Genomic DNA, 14,280 nt, shown 5'->3' on the forward strand with positions numbered 1-14,280 from the left:
GGCCAGTGGGTGTGGCTGGGAGACTCATCAAGTGAACCATGTACACCCGTGCTTCCCTCTATAAAGCTTGGGCTTTGTTTGGCGTGGTGTGTTGCTTGCTCCTGGGTGCTTTGGTTTTGATTTTGGTCTTTGTTTATTTTGAGTTCCTTATTCATTTAAATGTGGTTCTGTCTGATGTTTGGTTATTGATGTGTCTGACAGAAATTGTGTTTGGTTTTGTTGATTTCTTGTTTCATATATTTTCTTATTTATGCTGATAAATCTCTTTTCGTTGCAACCTACCAAGCTGCCTATGTCCTCCGTTTCATTTGTCACGGCTTTGAGCCGGTCGTGACAATAGCGACCACGGGGTCATTTAGAAAACGGCCGTGGTCGAGTGCCCCCAAAAGCCTGTCGTCCCTGAAGGAAAACTCAGAACTTTGCGAAACCAGGCGAGCGCACGCAACACCCGATTCCATAAAAGGGGCGTGCAAACACACACGGAGCCACAGACAACGCTACGACTGTTAGAAACCACAGGTTCTCTCGGCACCACCTAATCTTCTTTCAACCAGTATGTCCAGGGAGAGCGCGAACGCAGTCCCCCACTACCATAAATTATGCAGTCGAGATTCCCACATTTGGGGAATTCGCAGGGGTCAGCACAACCGGAGTGCAATGGCCGAGCCTCGCCCTGGGTGAACCACCTTCCTGATCATGGTGTCTCCCCTGCCAGGTAAGTATGAGTCCCCAGGCCTCCAGTCAGAGGCTACCCTATCCCTCTTTGCCGTCCTCATCAACGGTGACCCCCTCCCCCACCCCAAGCAAAGGAAGGGCGTGTCCCTTCCATTACTTGACTGCGATTTCCGTGACCATGCCTTCAAGCCGGCAAACTGCCAAGCACCTACAGGTGCTGGTCGTATGATTAGAATGTCATCAAAAAGTTGATTTCTTTCACTAATTCCTTTCAAAAAGTCAAACTTGTATATTATGTACATTGCACACAGACTGATATATTTCAAATGTTTATTTCTTTTAATTTTGATGATTATAACTGACAACTAAGGAAAATCCCAAATCCGGTATCTCAGCAAATTTAGAATATTACTTAAGACCAATACAAAGAAAGGATTTTTAGAAATCTTGGCCAACTGAAAACTATAAACATGAAAAGTATGAGCGTGTGCAGCACTCAATACTTAGTTGGGGCTCCTTTTGCCTGAATTACTGCAGCAATGCGGCGTGGCATGGAGTCGATCGGTCTGTGGCACTGCTCAGGTGTTATGAGAGCCCAGGTTGCTCTGATAGTGGCCTTCAGCTCTTCTTAATTGTTGGGTCTGGCATATGGCATCTTCCTCTTCACAATACCCCGTAGATTTTCTATGGGGTTAAGGTCAGGCGAGTTTGCTGGCCAATTAAGAACAGGGATACCATGGTCCTTAAACCGGGTACTGGTAGCTTTGGCACTGTGTGCAGGTGCCAAGTCCTGTTGGGAAATGAAATCTGCATCTCCATAAAGTTGGTCAGCAGCAGGAAGCATGAAGTGCTCTAAAACTTCCTGGTATACGGCTGCGTTGACCTTGGACCTCAGAAAACACAGTGGGCCAACACCAGCAGATGACATGGCACCCCAAACCATCACTGACTGTGGAAACTTTAGGCTGGCCCTCAAGCGACGTGGATTGTGTGCCTCTCCTCTCTTCCTCCAGACTCTGGGACCCCGATTTCCAAAGGAAATGCCAAATTGACTTTCATCAGAGAACGTAACTTTGGACCACTCAGCAGCAGTCCAGTCCTTTTTGTCGAGGCGCCTCTGACGCTGTCTGTTGTTCAAGAGTGGCTTGACACAAGGAACGAGACAGCTGAAAACCATGTCTTGCATACGTCTGTGCGTAGGGGTTCTTGAAGCACTGACTCCAGCTGCAGTCCACTCTTTGTGAATCTCCCCCACATTTTTGAATGGGTTCTGTTTCACAGTCCTCTCCAGGGTGCGGTTATCCCTATTGCTAGTACACTTTTTTTCTACCACATCTTTTCCTTCCCTTCGCCTCTCTATTAATGTGCTTGGACACAGAGCTCTGCGAACAGCCAGCCTCTTTTGCAATGACCTTTTGTGTCTTGGCCTCCTTGTGCAAGGTGTCAGTGGTCGTCTTTTGGACAACTGTCAAGTCAGCAGTCTTCCCCATGACTGTGTAGCCTACAGAACTAGACTGAGAGACCATTTAAAGGCCTTTGCAGGTGTTTTGAGTTAATTAGCTGATAAGAGTGTGTGGCACCAGGTGTCTTCAATATTGAACCTTTTCACAATATTCTAATTTTCTGAGATAGTGACTTTGGGATTTTCCATAGTTGTCAGCTATACTCATCAAAATGAAAAGAAATAAACATGTGAAACCTCTCAGTCTGTGTGTAATGAATGAATATGATATATACAAGTTTCACTTTTTGAAAGGAATTAGTGAAATAAATCAACTTTTTGATGACATTCTAATTATATGACCAGCACCTGTACACGAGCTGCGGTCCTTTAGACCAGTGGTTCCCATCAGTCAGGCGTGTTTGATTAGATGTCTCCCTGATCAAACACACCCGATCCAACTCATCAGCTCGTTGGTAAAGACTCCAAGACCTCAGACGGGCGCATCAGACAAGAGTGACATTCAAGACGTGCAGTGCTGGTTTGGGAACCGCTGCTTTGGAACAACGGCGACCGTTTCATAAGGGTGCGAGACGGTGCCACCCTGCCAGCCACCCCACCGCAGGTACATAGAGACTCCTTGTGAAGCTCCAGCGACATTCCCTCTGCTATTAACCACAACGATTTGCAGTCCCCCAAAAGGGGAAGCACACCGTTCCTGGAGACACTGCAATACCAGGTCGATGCGTGGAGTGGACGGAGCAAGCCCCGGTTCCGGCTCCATGAGCCAAAAATCCATTTAATATGTAGTCCCCAGATAGGGGACGTATCAGATATTAAACTGATAAGAACAGATTTTTTTTTTTTTTTTTTTTTTGAAAAGTTTTATTGTCACATTTTCAATCTTTCACTTTTTCATGCCACAAATTTTAAAACTTACTCTGTACAAGAATTTAACACGGAGGTGACACAATTCTGGTTAAAATCAGTTATTGTTGTGTGTCGTGTTTCAAGGTCCATGTATGTAAATCAGTGTGGTGTTAAAAGCAGGGCAGATGACTGAAAAGTAAAATACAAAATTTAAAACAAGCATCTCGTTCTTTTTTCTCTAATAAAATCCAATTTCATTTGATAAAACACAATAAAACATGCCAACTAAAACGTCATCTCTTGTACAGGGTCGCGGGTGAGTCCCTATCAAGTTTGTCCATTCACTCCGGATCTCCAGAACAGGCTCCGGACCTCCCGCTTCCGGTGCCCAGCGGAGATCCCCTCTCCTCCGGCCCGCTGGCCCGCTGTTCCCGTAGCCGGTGTTGGTGAGGGTGCATCTACGGGCGGCCAGGGTCGGTGGCGGCCGGGACCTTCTCTGTGCGGCCTGGCCCCCCCATCCGAATAACGACGTGCGGCCCACCCTGCAGCGTTGATGTTATTTTCTGCTCGCACGCGTGGAGGGGGACCGTCACGCGTTTCCCCACCAGCAGGTTTCTGGTGGCCCAGATGGTATCCTTTATGATGTTTAGGGTGAGCCAGAGCGAGGCAAATTTCTGTGGTGTCAGCTCCTTCAAGCCCTGACCCACCCCTAGGATAGCGAGCTTGTAGTCCACCTGGGCTCTACCCGCTGGCAGGCACGGGAAAAACAGGGGGCCGGTCTTGGCCCACAGGTCCCGCGCAGCGCCGCACTCCCAGAGCAGATGGTAGACGGTCTCCGGGGAACCACATCCGGACCGTGGGCAGGTGGAGTTTTTGGCCATGCCTCTGGAGTGCATGACCGCCCTGACCGGGAGGATCTCATGAGCCACCATCCACGACAAGTCCTTAAGCCTGTTCTGGAGAGCTGGGTGGGCTGCGTTCCTCCAAACGTCTTTGGCCTCACCTAGTGTGAGGCCTGGAATTGGACTCACCGATTCCCGATCCTGCACAAGAGAGATTAGAGACTTGTGGTTAGTTAAAACTGTGACATCTTGATTCTCTAAAAGGTATTTCTTTAAAAATTTCTTGATAAAACAATACTCTTTGGGCAAGTTAAAAGACACTGGACATTTAAGATCAACTGGTAAAATTTTCAAATATCTTAGGTACGACCCCATCCAGAAACGGGTCATGGCTGCGGTCTTGTTCTCTCTGGATGGGGTCGTTGCATATTTAATGTGGATGGCGGTGAAGCGGCTGCCTAAAAACAGGTGGGGGTCTGGGAGGCCTTTCCCGCCATTCTCTTTTTTCTTTTTAACGACCTCCCTCTTCAGTCGTTCCCACTTGGACCCCCACAGGAAATAAAATACCGCCCTCTCCAGGTTGGCCAGGAATCTTCTTGGGGGACTAAAAACAGAACAGACAAGTAAAATTAGGGGTAAAATCACTGCTTTAAAAATTAAAATCTTTCCTTCAATCGTCATTTGTCTTAGTCCCCAAAACCCCAGTCTTTGCCTAACTTTCCCTAAGATGTCAGTCCAGTTCCCCCGTCCTCCACCCTCTTTGTCAAACTTTACACCTAAAACTGTCAGGTCATTGTCTTTAAAATCCAAATCCAGTCCACCTGTGTCCACGTTTCCCCACGGCCCGAAGAGCTGGGCCTCGGACTTACTCCTATTGAGCTTGGCGCCCGAGGCCCGACCGTACCAGTCAGTCAAGTCCAATGCTCTTCGTACTGATAAAAAGTCAGTCGCTAAAAGGGTTACGTCGTCCATATATAAAACACAGGTCGCTGTCAGTCCACCAGTCCCTGGGATGTCCAGTCCTTTAATCCATTTATCCCTTCTCAAGATTTGTGCCAGTGGCTCAATGCAGGCCACATACAGTAGGGGAGATAAAGGACACCCCTGACGGACGCCGCTGTAGAGTTTTACAGCTTTGGATAAATGCCCATTAACCGAAATCCTGCTAGACAGATCGTTGTAAAGCAATCCCACCCAGGCTATGAACCTCCCTGGAAACCCCATTTTTCCCAGTACCTTAAAAAGGAACTGGTGCGAGATGCGGTCAAAAGCTTTTTCAAAATCTAAATTTAGGACTACTAGCCGAATATTTCTGTCTCTCGCGTAACAGATGGCGTCTCTAATCAGCACCAGGCTGTCTGTGATCTTCCTACCGGGCACAGCGCATGCTTGATCCAGGTGGATTACGTCCTCTAGAACAGTCGACATGCGTGTGGCTAAAATCTTACTAAAAAGTTTACAGTCAAAATTTAAAAGCGTGATTGGTCGCCAGTTCTTCAAGTCAGTCCTGTCTCCTTTTTTGTATAATAATGAAACTATCCCTACTCTAAAGCTGTCCGGAAGTCTGTCGAGAGTCTCAAATTCTTTAAAAACTGTCAGTAGGTCATGTGCTAAAATGTCCCAGAAAGTCAAATAAAACTCAAAGGGGAGTCCATCCATGCCTGGGGACTTCCCCTTTTTAAAACTTTTTAGGGATTTGTGCATTTCTAAAAGAGTAAAATCCTGGGCTAAAAGCACGTTTGGACTCTTTATCTTTTTATCTAAAAAATCTAAAACTTCCTTTAAGATGCCGTCGTGTGCTTCTTTTGGACTATATAAATTACTATAAAAATGTTCTATTTCACCTAAAATTTCCTCCATGTTTTTTGCCTCCCTCCCTCCAAAAGTTTTTAAAATGGTTATTGACCCTCCCCGTGAAATAGTCTTTTTAAAAAAATATCGTGTACACTTTTCTCCTTCTTCTATTTCTCTCTCCTTACATCTTAAAATGACACCTTTGCTTTGACTTTCGGATAAAACTGACATTTCTTGTTTTATTTCTTTAATTTCTTCGCTAAAATCAATCCCATTATTTGAAAGATTAAAATACCTCTGTAGTCGTTTTTGCAGCCCCATCATGCATCGATTTAATTTGTTCTTTTTATTTTTCCCTATTTTTCTAAAAAAATGTCCTGTCTTTTGTTTCACCATCTCCCACCACTGTGCCCGTGAGTCGTAAAAGTCCTGGAGAGTCTGCCATTGGCTGAACTGCTCCCTATACTCTCTAACCACTTCTTCATCCTCTAATAGGGAGCAGTTCAGCTTCCACAGCCCTCCCCCTACTGTCACACCAACAGGTAGTGAAAGGGTGCAGGAGAGCATCATGTGATCAGTGAAGAAAAGAGGGGGTCAATGTTGCATCGGTTGGCGGGCAGTCTCTTGTAAAAATATAGTCAATTCGAGAGGCTCTGGCGCCATCACCACTGAACCAGGTGAAGCCCTCCTCTCTCTGATGCATTGTTTTAAAACAGTCGACTAACTTAAAATCTTTGACTAATTTCTTTAATAAAACTGATGTCTTGTCAACCTTAAAATCATCTCCTACCCTTTTTCTATCTTTTTGAGTTAAAACACAATTAAAATCCCCTGCAACCACTAAGGGGAGCCCTACCTAACATGTGGGGCTGCAAATCTTCTAAAAGCTCGTATCTCTCATTTTTTCCTGTAAAACCATACATATTTAAAACATTAAAATCCTTACCTAAAAAAGTCAGATTAACTAAAATTGCCCGCCCATCCCTCACCACAGTGCTGCCCTTCACCAAGATATTGGGATTATTAATTAAAAAGGCAACACCGTCATTTTTGTTAAAATTGGAGCCACTCCAGATGGAGGGTCCTGGGGTCCAAAGTTCTTGCCATCTCCTGTAGTTTGTTAAAAAAGGCAGAGCACACTCTTGCAATAAATAAATATCTGACTTAAAATTTTTTAAACTTGATAAAACACTCTGTGCTCGAAGAGTAGACCTCACACTTCTCACATTGATTGTAGAGATAGTGAGGGCCATGAGCAGTATGGTTAAAAATACAAACATTTAAGAAGAAAAACAAAAAGACTGCAGAACATTACATTAAAATCATGTTATTTCATGTGGCATTTGCTCCTCTCCTTTTCCCCAGAAAAAAAGGGATCAGGAGGGCAAATGCCTGATTCCTCAAGAGTCCACAGAGAGAACCTCTTGTGGCTCTTTGGGTGACGATGTTCTCAGCTTGATGTGCAGGAAAGAGACTTCATTGGGAGACTCTGCGGGCCACATACGGTCTAGATCTTCCGAAGCGGAACTATCTAGCCGATGCGCCGCCCACAGCCTTTTCTCCTCTGTATGTGACAGAATGGAGATCTCGCAGTCCTTTTCTGCACTTGAGCATTTGGGAGTGAACAGTCAGCTTCACTCCCACTTGATGGCATACTTATCTCAGAAACGGTGTTGAGGGAGGAAACCGTTTCCTCCTCTTCATCTTTTGTATCATTTCCTTTCTCTTGTCTGGGAGTGGACTTCCCTCCCCCTGTTTCGTTTCAATCTGTGACTCTGCCCCTTTAGCCGCCCCACTTCCTCTTTCCTGCCCAATCCCTGAGGTTGGCAGAGAATTTGAATTTCCCGCCAAAACCTCAGGGACCGCCTCCTCCTCCCTTTGTTCTTCTGTTTGCTCTGATTGTGGGGCGGCCATTTTGTTGCCTTTAAGTTTGTTGGCAAAGCTTTTTGGGCAATCTCTGTAGAGATGGTTTGATTCTCCACACAGGTTGCACCGCCTGCCATTGGTACACTCTTCAAAATTGTGACCAATTTCTCTGCATTTCCCACATACAATTTCTTGGCATGCTTCAGCCAAATGCCCAAACTTTCCACATTTTCTGCATAATTTGGGCATGCCCTGGTAATGAATGTAGCCTCTGTTCTCACCCAGCACAATCATAGAAGGCAGATGCTTCAGGCCCTGGTAGCTCCCGGCATCTTCCCATTGTTTAATGGGAATTCGCCAGGAGCATGTCCAGATGCCATCCTCATCTAAAACCTTGACTGGCTGGCCTCGAACCGTGCAAAATCTACCCAGCCAGACACAAATGTCCTCCCCAGTCACTGTCTCATTAAACATTCTAACAATCACAGTTTTAAGTGTATTATCAGATAGCTTTTCAACAGTAAACATGGAGAACTGGGATTTTACTGATTCAAATCTGTGCCAAAAATCATTCAGGTGGGAAACAGCTCTAAAGCTAACATCATAGCCTTTGTTCAGGGGCAGAGTCACAATACAATTCAGTTCTTCAGGTTTAAAATGTAAGGTCTTCTGGAGAAGCTTTCTGGAGAAGTCGAGACGTGACATCCCCAAGAGCCTTCCATCAACTTCTCTGAATAAAAAACGCACGCTGTGGTGCCTCCGCAAGCCGGCACGGGCAGCCGACATGGTGGAGGCACCAACAGCCTAAAACAAACTTTACAAATCAAAAAACCAATAAATAAATTACCAAATAAATAAATAAATAAATAAATAAATAAAACCTTACCTTAAAACAGCTTGTTCGCAAAAACAGTAGCAGCAATTTCAAATATACCTCTTGAAAGTTGGGGGCTCGCGATACAGCAAGACCTCGAGCCAGGAAACCCTCAAGAGGCGATCGCAGCTCAACCTGACGACAAGATACTTGATCTTAGCCAAAAGGCCGAGAAGCGATGCCGTTGCCAAGCAGTGGGGGCAGAGCCGGCAAAGGCGACGCCCATCTGGGCCGCGGTGGGTTTCGTACTTTGCCTCTAGGACCACTGCTGTCGATCAGATCGTTTGTTAAATAGTGGAGATGATTTGAAACAACCTGCTTTCGCGAACTGGTCCTAGGTTTTTCCATCGACCTCCACAAAAGCACCGCAGTACAATTCTCTGGACTCCCTAGGTCGTTCTTGATCAGGAGGGGGGGAAAAAAAAAAAAGCTCAACTTTAACATTTGGATAGTGTGACGAGTCCCTCGTTCTTCCTGCTACGGCCGGCCAGTGGGTGTGGCTGGGAGACTCATCAAGTGAACCATGTACACCCGTGCTTCCCTCTATAAAGCTTGGGCTTTGTTTGGCGTGGTGTGTTGCTTGCTCCTGGGTGCTTTGGTTTTGATTTTGGTCTTTGTTTATTTTGAGTTCCTTATTCATTTAAATGTGGTTCTGTCTGATGTTTGGTTATTGATGTGTCTGACAGAAATTGTGTTTGGTTTTGTTGATTTCTGGTTTCATATATTTTCTTATTTATGCTGATAAATCTCTTTTCGTTGCAACCTACCAAGCTGCCTATGTCCTCCGTTTCATTTGTCACGGCTTTGAGCCGGTCGTGACAATAGCGACCACGGGGTCATTTAGAAAACGGCCATGGTCGAGTGCCCCCAAAAGCCTGTCGTCCCTGAAGGAAAACTCAGAACTTTGCGAAACCAGGCGAGCGCACGCAACACCCGATTCCATAAAAGGGGCGTGCAAACACACACGGAGCCACAGACAACGCTACGACTGTTAGAAACCACAGGTTCTCTCGGCACCACCTAATCTTCTTTCAACCAGTATGTCCAGGGGAGAGCGCGAACGCAGTCCCCCACTACCATAAATTATGCAGTCGAGATTCCCACATTTGGGGAATTCGCAGGGGTCAGCACAACCGGAGTGCAATGGCCGAGCCTCGCCCTGGGTGAACCACCTTCCTGATCATGGTGTCTCCCCTGCCAGGTAAGTATGAGTCCCCAGGCCTCCAGTCAGAGGCTACCCTATCCCTCTTTGCCGTCCTCATCAACGGTGACCCCCTCCCCCACCCCAAGCAAAGGAAGGGCGTGTCCCTTCCATTACTTGACTGCGATTTCCGTGACCATGCCTTCAAGCCGGCAAACTGCCAAGCACCTACAGGTGCTGGTCGTATGATTAGAATGTCATCAAAAAGTTGATTTCTTTCACTAATTCCTTTCAAAAAGTCAAACTTGTATATTATGTACATTGCACACAGACTGATATATTTCAAATGTTTATTTCTTTTAATTTTGATGATTATAACTGACAACTAAGGAAAATCCCAAATCCGGTATCTCAGCAAATTTAGAATATTACTTAAGACCAATACAAAGAAAGGATTTTTAGAAATCTTGGCCAACTGAAAACTATAAACATGAAAAGTATGAGCGTGTGCAGCACTCAATACTTAGTTGGGGCTCCTTTTGCCTGAATTACTGCAGCAATGCGGCGTGGCATGGAGTCGATCGGTCTGTGGCACTGCTCAGGTGTTATGAGAGCCCAGGTTGCTCTGATAGTGGCCTTCAGCTCTTCTTAATTGTTGGGTCTGGCATATGGCATCTTCCTCTTCACAATACCCCGTAGATTTTCTATGGGGTTAAGGTCAGGCGAGTTTGCTGGCCAATTAAGAACAGGGATACCATGGTCCTTAAACCGGGTACTGGTAGCTTTGGCACTGTGTGCAGGTGCCAAGTCCTGTTGGGAAATGAAATCTGCATCTCCATAAAGTTGGTCAGCAGCAGGAAGCATGAAGTGCTCTAAAACTTCCTGGTATACGGCTGCGTTGACCTTGGACCTCAGAAAACACAGTGGGCCAACACCAGCAGATGACATGGCACCCCAAACCATCACTGACTGTGGAAACTTTAGGCTGGCCCTCAAGCGACGTGGATTGTGTGCCTCTCCTCTCTTCCTCCAGACTCTGGGACCCCGATTTCCAAAGGAAATGCCAAATTGACTTTCATCAGAGAACGTAACTTTGGACCACTCAGCAGCAGTCCAGTCCTTTTTGTCGAGGCGCCTCTGACGCTGTCTGTTGTTCAAGAGTGGCTTGACACAAGGAACGAGACAGCTGAAAACCATGTCTTGCATACGTCTGTGCGTAGGGGTTCTTGAAGCACTGACTCCAGCTGCAGTCCACTCTTTGTGAATCTCCCCCACATTTTTGAATGGGTTCTGTTTCACAGTCCTCTCCAGGGTGCGGTTATCCCTATTGCTAGTACACTTTTTTTCTACCACATCTTTTCCTTCCCTTCGCCTCTCTATTAATGTGCTTGGACACAGAGCTCTGCGAACAGCCAGCCTCTTTTGCAATGACCTTTTGTGTCTTGGCCTCCTTGTGCAAGGTGTCAGTGGTCGTCTTTTGGACAACTGTCAAGTCAGCAGTCTTCCCCATGACTGTGTAGCCTACAGAACTAGACTGAGAGACCATTTAAAGGCCTTTGCAGGTGTTTTGAGTTAATTAGCTGATAAGAGTGTGTGGCACCAGGTGTCTTCAATATTGAACCTTTTCACAATATTCTAATTTTCTGAGATAGTGACTTTGGGATTTTCCATAGTTGTCAGCTATACTCATCAAAATGAAAAGAAATAAACATGTGAAACCTCTCAGTCTGTGTGTAATGAATGAATATGATATATACAAGTTTCACTTTTTGAAAGGAATTAGTGAAATAAATCAACTTTTTGATGACATTCTAATTATATGACCAGCACCTGTACACGAGCTGCGGTCCTTTAGACCAGTGGTTCCCATCAGTCAGGCGTGTTTGATTAGATGTCTCCCTGATCAAACACACCCGATCCAACTCATCAGCTCGTTGGTAAAGACTCCAAGACCTCAGACGGGCGCATCAGACAAGAGTGACATTCAAGACGTGCAGTGCTGGTTTGGGAACCGCTGCTTTGGAACAACGGCGACCGTTTCATAAGGGTGCGAGACGGTGCCACCCTGCCAGCCACCCCACCGCAGGTACATAGAGACTCCTTGTGAAGCTCCAGCGACATTCCCTCTGCTATTAACCACAACGATTTGCAGTCCCCCAAAAGGGGAAGCACACCGTTCCTGGAGACACTGCAATACCAGGTCGATGCGTGGAGTGGACGGAGCAAGCCCCGGTTCCGGCTCCATGAGCCAAAAATCCATTTAATATGTAGTCCCCAGATAGGGGACGTATCAGATATTAAACTGATAAGAACAGATACTACACTTGATCTTAGCCAAAAGGCCGAGAAGCGATGCCGTTGCCAAGCAGTGGGGGCAGAGCCGGCAAAGGCGACGCCCATCTGGGCCGCGGTGGGTTTCGTACTTTGCCTCTAGGACCACTGCTGTCGATCAGATCGTTTGTTAAATAGTGGAGATGATTTGAAACAACCTGCTTTCGCGAACTGGTCCTAGGTTTTTCCATCGACCTCCACAAAAGCACCGCAGTACAATTCTCTGGACTCCCTAGGTCGTTCTTGATCAGGAGGGGGGAAAAAAAAAAAGCTCAACTTTAACATTTGGATAGTGTGACGAGTCCCTCGTTCTTCCTGCTACGGCCGGCCAGTGGGTGTGGCTGGGAGACTCATCAAGTGAACCATGTACACCCGTGCTTCCCTCTATAAAGCTTGGGCTTTGTTTGGCGTGGTGTGTTGCTTGCTCCTGGGTGCTTTGGTTTTGATTTTGGTCTTTGTTTATTTTGAGTTCCTTATTCATTTAAATGTGGTTCTGTCTGATGTTTGGTTATTGATGTGTCTGACAGAAATTGTGTTTGGTTTTGTTGATTTCTGGTTTCATATATTTTCTTATTTATGCTGATAAATCTCTTTTCGTTGCAACCTACCAAGCTGCCTATGTCCTCCGTTTCATTTGTCACGGCTTTGAGCCGGTCGTGACAATAGCGACCACGGGGTCATTTAGAAAACGGCCGTGGTCGAGTGCCCCCAAAAGCCTGTCGTCCCTGAAGGAAAACTCAGAACTTTGCGAAACCAGGCGAGCGCACGCAACACCCGATTCCATAAAAGGGGCGTGCAAACACACACGGAGCCACAGACAACGCTACGACTGTTAGAAACCACAGGTTCTCTCGGCACCACCTAATCTTCTTTCAACCAGTATGTCCAGGGGAGAGCGCGAACGCAGTCCCCCACTACCATAAATTATGCAGTCGAGATTCCCACATTTGGGGAATTCGCAGGGGTCAGCACAACCGGAGTGCAATGGCCGAGCCTCGCCCTGGGTGAACCACCTTCCTGATCATGGTGTCTCCCCTGCCAGGTAAGTATGAGTCCCCAGGCCTCCAGTCAGAGGCTACCCTATCCCTCTTTGCCGTCCTCATCAACGGTGACCCCCTCCCCCACCCCAAGCAAAGGAAGGGCGTGTCCCTTCCATTACTTGACTGCGATTTCCGTGACCATGCCTTCAAGCCGGCAAACTGCCAAGCACCTACAGGTGCTGGTCGTATGATTAGAATGTCATCAAAAAGTTGATTTCTTTCACTAATTCCTTTCAAAAAGTCAAACTTGTATATTATGTACATTGCACACAGACTGATATATTTCAAATGTTTATTTCTTTTAATTTTGATGATTATAACTGACAACTAAGGAAAATCCCAAATCCGGTATCTCAGCAAATTTAGAATATTACTTAAGACCAATACAAAGAAAGGATTTTTAGAAATCTTGGCCAACTGAAAACTATAAACATGAAAAGTATGAGCGTGTGCAGCACTCAATACTTAGTTGGGGCTCCTTTTGCCTGAATTACTGCAGCAATGCGGCGTGGCATGGAGTCGATCGGTCTGTGGCACTGCTCAGGTGTTATGAGAGCCCAGGTTGCTCTGATAGTGGCCTTCAGCTCTTCTTAATTGTTGGGTCTGGCATATGGCATCTTCCTCTTCACAATACCCCGTAGATTTTCTATGGGGTTAAGGTCAGGCGAGTTTGCTGGCCAATTAAGAACAGGGATACCATGGTCCTTAAACCGGGTACTGGTAGCTTTGGCACTGTGTGCAGGTGCCAAGTCCTGTTGGGAAATGAAATCTGCATCTCCATAAAGTTGGTCAGCAGCAGGAAGCATGAAGTGCTCTAAAACTTCCTGGTATACGGCTGCGTTGACCTTGGACCTCAGAAAACACAGTGGGCCAACACCAGCAGATGACATGGCACCCCAAACCATCACTGACTGTGGAAACTTTAGGCTGGCCCTCAAGCGACGTGGATTGTGTGCCTCTCCTCTCTTCCTCCAGACTCTGGGACCCCGATTTCCAAAGGAAATGCCAAATTGACTTTCATCAGAGAACGTAACTTTGGACCACTCAGCAGCAGTCCAGTCCTTTTTGTCGAGGCGCCTCTGACGCTGTCTGTTGTTCAAGAGTGGCTTGACACAAGGAACGAGACAGCTGAAAACCATGTCTTGCATACGTCTGTGCGTAGGGGTTCTTGAAGCACTGACTCCAGCTGCAGTCCACTCTTTGTGAATCTCCCCCACATTTTTGAATGGGTTCTGTTTCACAGTCCTCTCCAGGGTGCGGTTATCCCTATTGCTAGTACACTTTTTTTCTACCACATCTTTTCCTTCCCTTCGCCTCTCTATTAATGTGCTTGGACACAGAGCTCTGCGAACAGCCAGCCTCTTTTGCAATGACCTTTTGTGTCTTGGCCTCCTTGTGCAAGGTGT

The 14,280-nt window shown here is 46.4% G+C and overlaps 5 non-coding genes across 5 annotated transcripts; all 5 read right to left on the reverse strand.

Annotated features, from left to right (window-relative positions):
* Positions 1-559: 559 nt before the first annotated feature.
* On the reverse strand, positions 560-723 carry LOC137010044 (U1 spliceosomal RNA). Its single transcript, XR_010893123.1, has one exon. It is a non-coding gene; the product is annotated as a U1 spliceosomal RNA (small nuclear RNA).
* A 2,095-nt stretch (positions 724-2,818) lies between these two features.
* LOC137010243 (U2 spliceosomal RNA) lies at positions 2,819-3,003 on the reverse strand. The gene has a single exon (XR_010893296.1). It is a non-coding gene; the product is annotated as a U2 spliceosomal RNA (small nuclear RNA).
* Positions 3,004-9,407: 6,404 nt separating this feature from the next.
* Positions 9,408-9,571, reverse strand: LOC137009910 (U1 spliceosomal RNA). The gene has a single exon (XR_010892998.1). It is a non-coding gene; the product is annotated as a U1 spliceosomal RNA (small nuclear RNA).
* A 2,095-nt stretch (positions 9,572-11,666) lies between these two features.
* On the reverse strand, positions 11,667-11,857 carry LOC137010106 (U2 spliceosomal RNA). Its single transcript, XR_010893182.1, has one exon. It is a non-coding gene; the product is annotated as a U2 spliceosomal RNA (small nuclear RNA).
* Positions 11,858-12,720: 863 nt separating this feature from the next.
* LOC137009912 (U1 spliceosomal RNA) lies at positions 12,721-12,884 on the reverse strand. The gene has a single exon (XR_010892999.1). It is a non-coding gene; the product is annotated as a U1 spliceosomal RNA (small nuclear RNA).
* Positions 12,885-14,280: the final 1,396 nt, after the last annotated feature.

This window comes from Chanodichthys erythropterus, chromosome 20 (genome assembly GCF_024489055.1).
Source record: "Chanodichthys erythropterus isolate Z2021 chromosome 20, ASM2448905v1, whole genome shotgun sequence".
NCBI classification, from domain to species: domain Eukaryota; kingdom Metazoa; phylum Chordata; class Actinopteri; order Cypriniformes; family Xenocyprididae; genus Chanodichthys; species Chanodichthys erythropterus.